Genomic DNA, 4548 nt, shown 5'->3' on the forward strand with positions numbered 1-4548 from the left:
TTCCAAAAAATAGCGGACAAGTGGGGGGGGGGTTAAGTAGTAAAAAAAGTAGACTGTACAGCTTTAGATTACGTACCATTTCATCATAAAGCTTTTGAATAAAAAAAAGTCCACTATTTTGTGAAAAAAGTGGACTGTCCACTCAAATAGTGGACACCTGGCAACCCTATGAAATATTAGTGAGTACAAAAGCATTTCTGTATAATTTTGAATTCTGCTCCTAATTTTAAAAGTTGATTACACTGAATATTAGACAATTAAAATTGCAGCATCTGTTGGCACTAGAAAACAGAAACAGAATACTTTTGGTGCTTCACTTCAAATGGGACCAAGATTACCCCTATTATAGCATTAATAATATAATATCAATTCATGCAGTTAATAGTTTATCATGTTTAACCCAACCCAGTGTCTTTATTTTACATATAAAATACTTGAAATTAGTAGATAATGGGGGGAAAGCCTATTTAATTTACACTGGCTTATCAATTTTGATTTTGTTTTCACTTGAATTTTTATTTATGATCAACATATATGGTTACTAATTTGAAAGTTTTCTTTTTAAGCAATTATCTGCAATAGGTATTCTGAGGGATATACAGTATAAATGATTTATATTCATGAGTGTTTGAAATTTTACACAAATTAGCTAGCCTTCATTTTGAAATTGCTTTTTACAGTATTCTCATTAGTATTTAGTATTAGTATTTCTGAATGTGTTGCTTATGATTGGAAAGTAGATTGTAGAAGCTTGAAATTAATCTCTTTATTGCAAGGTCATCTCAAAGACAAGATGATTCACTTAACTTGGTCACATTAAAACTTTACTCTTGGATTTGAATGATTTCTAACAAGCTACTGGTTGTGAAGGGAGGTGTAAATTTTTTAATGTTTGTAAACAGATAACCTGACTTATAATGTTTGATTCTAGCTAGTTTGACAAGAGTTACATAAGCTCATCTTTCAAAATCATTTTCTTTTCTCTTCACACCTTCCATCTGACCAATTATTATCTGTTATACAAAGGTTTATTACTAAACCAAGATCTCTGAAGGATTTTTACTATTCTTGGCATTATGTAACCTATTTTACCTCATTTACAAAAAACATAGCTAACAAATAGCCCACTTATTTTATAGAACATCTGTTTGACGAAAGGACTTGATTTATGATAATATTCCACCAGCAGGTTGGTATGATATTTGAAACAAATCAAAATTTGGTGCTGGTGAAATGTTAAACAAGATGCAGTCTTTGTGGCATTGGGGCCCTAACTTAGGACCTGTGAAAAACTATTAACAGAGCTCAGATGACATATTTTTGAAGATCATTATACTGGTGCATGTAAGCCATTATCGTAACTGTCTTACTGAATCTGGTTAATGTTGAACTGTGTTAAGTGTTGAATTTGTAAATAACTGCCAGAGATAGATAATATTTTGAATCGTTGTAAATACAGGTGTATAAAATTAAAACTAATCTGCAATGCAGAATGTATATGTATATATAAAAGTGTTTAAATAAATATTGTGCTGTTTCTGGAAAAATTGTCACATTGTCATATTTTCCCTAATATACTTTTACATGAACAGCATATGTTCCTCTCATAAAACATGCTTCTTTTGAGTAGGTATTTTATGTAACAATCCAGAATACTTGTTTTGCACTAAATTACTAAAAAAATGATTGAATAATGGGCCTGATCTTTATTATCACCTGGCACAGAACATTGATAGGTTTACATGTTACAGGCTGCAGTATTTTAATCTGTGAAGCATTGGCAGGTTGTGTATTGGTTCTCTTCTAAATACTCCCATGTCTTGGGAATTTAATAGGCAAGAGGATTGTCAGTGCACACTATTGATGTAATTGTTAAAACTTGCATGTTGGCTTCTATTCCATTCCACTCCATTCCAATATGCAAACTCTTCAAAGGGTATTTAATATAAATATTTAAAGGGTTAAATAGTGGTTGAAATATTTACAGATTTAGAACCATCTAAAATGTCACAATATAGAAAGCCATATTATTTCAAAAAGTGTACGGTGAGCATTGAAGATGCTCTATAGATGCCCTATAATAACTTCTAATCTGCCAGTGGCCAAAAATTAACTCCACCCTAAACCATTTAGGAGTGGGAAAAATAACCTTTCAGATGTGGACCTGCATCTATTTTCTCCTGAACAATAGCCATGCTGGATCTGAGGTCCAAAATAGATGAAATAGCTCAGGTTCTTCATTCTTGATTTTAGTCTATTGTACTTTAAAAAGATTTATCTTTTTACTCTCATATTCTTCAGATACATTTCTTAGAATATTAGAAGGATTTATTACCATACTAAATAATTACCAGGTTTTCAACTTTTAATAAATTGGTTTTATAGGCCAGACTGAAATTTGTGTTCTTAAGGCAGCCTGATGAAGATAACCTAACCTTATCTATTTGGTTTTGCTAAAGCAATGGAGGTAAATGAAGTCAGCAATAATTTAATGAAAGACAATGTCACTTTTGAAGAAATTCTTGTACTAAATTGTCCAACTCTATATTTTCATGGTGCTTTACAAGACATTTTCTATCTGTTCTTTATCAATATAAGATGTGGTATTTCAGATTTGATGCATTGCCATTATCCTTGATCCAACATTGTATAATTTATCCAAATTAATATTCTTCAGTGACTATAGCTACTTTGATTGGTATTCTTGGGCATTCCCTTGAGGTATGCTTAATATTGATTTATATACCTTAAAAACTAAGCATAAAATATTGGTTGAACAGAATTTTATATTACTTTCATAGCAATGCTTGTTCATATTGTGTAGGCTAATTTATTGTTAATCTGTAGTTTGGCCATGCACAAATATGCAGTTTTGGATGATTTTTTTCAAATAAATGAACTATAACTTTTCTATTTATTTTCTTAATTAGAATCTTTTTAATCTAGTTTCAGAATTTGTGTGGAAAACATGTTTTAAGTCATAGTTATGCAGAAACATTGTAAATTCAAAATAGTTCACAAAATTTTAAACACCGCTGTAGCTATCTTTTTTTTTTAATTTGGCATAATTTGTCCTTCAGGTTATTTGTAGAACTTGAAAAAACCTTCATCTTTTTAAACAATACTGCCATCTTCTGCTAAATCATAAAATTGCAATTTTTCTTATGCCAGGCATCCTTGAAGTCAAATTAGACTTCCTGATGACTATAAATATATCCCTATAATTTCTTTGGTCACAATATGTGTAGTCATTGCCAACTTATTGTTAATGGTGACCATGGGTTTTCCTAGTGATTTCCCATATAAACTTAGGCAGGTTTTGAAATCAGGTAAATTGCAAGTTAGATTTGTTCAAGGAGTGTGAAATAAGATACCCTCAAGAAGTGTGCATGATCCAAAGGACAGTGAGATGCTGAAGATCTGGATTAATTCTGCTTTCTTTTACATTACAGGCTTTACTTTTTTACTCTGTCAACATAGCCTCCAGATGCACAAAGAAGCTGTTATTTGAATAGTCTAATTTATTGGGGAGGAGGGGACAGTCAATGTATTTTTCTTAAAAATTGTGGGAAGTCAGCTCCCCAGAGAAGGAAATATTAAAAGGGCAGGAAAATATATTTCCTCAAAGGACCTTAAAGAAGCAGAAAAGCATGCCCATTTTTTCTTGATAGCCCCAGGTCTCCCTTCCCCAAGCATACAAATGCAGATGTAGGAGGCCCCAGCTAGAAACTTAGGAAGACAAAGACACCTAAAATCTGCATACCCCACCCAAACTCTAAGAGTCATTAGCCCCAGTACCAGGGAAACAGGATATGACCTTTGGGACATAATAGGATTAACTCACAGATGCCAAAGGGACACAGGTCAAAATACATGACACAGGAAATACAAAGCCTCAAACAGGAACAGGAAATAACTCCAAACAAAAGGCTCCAGAGGGTATAAAAATCCACTCCCTACATGTGCTAGTTCCTTTTTCTGCCAGAATCATCTTTCCATCTGTGATCTCTTCAATAAACTGTAACCTTTCTAAAGCAGTCAACCATGTTGTTTATCCCTGGCTTGGACTGAACCACGATGAAGACTTTTCTTCCAAAAATGTTGTTTGGAACCTCGGAAAAACTGGATCGAAATTCCAGGTAGAAGCCCAAACACCATTGGCAGCAGATGGGGGCTTAAAATAGAAGGCGATTCAGTGTTTGTTTGTTTCTGGGTTTATAAAAGCCCTTGTATCCTACTTCTCTTTCAGGATGGATCTGGGATAAAGCTAAAATGAAGCGGGAAATCCAGACTTGAGAAAGGTGAATAAGATTGCTACATAAGCTGCCCCCAGCTACTTTTATTTGTTGAATTTAGGTGGTTCAAACGCCAGGAATCTTCTTCCGCCCGCCCGCATCAAAGACTTCCACATCCCCGCGCTCTCTACCTGCCCGCTGACAACTGTAGAGCAGAATTTGGGCTACGTCACCGCCGGCTAACTCGTCGCATTCCGGGGAGGAATCGTTCACCATTGGCTGTAGAGAGGACCAATCACGAATCCGCGGAAGG

This window comes from Protobothrops mucrosquamatus, unplaced genomic scaffold (genome assembly GCF_001527695.2).
Source record: "Protobothrops mucrosquamatus isolate PMUCROS unplaced genomic scaffold, P.Mucros_1.0 scaffold1184, whole genome shotgun sequence".
Classification (NCBI taxonomy): Eukaryota; Metazoa; Chordata; class Lepidosauria; order Squamata; family Viperidae; genus Protobothrops; species Protobothrops mucrosquamatus.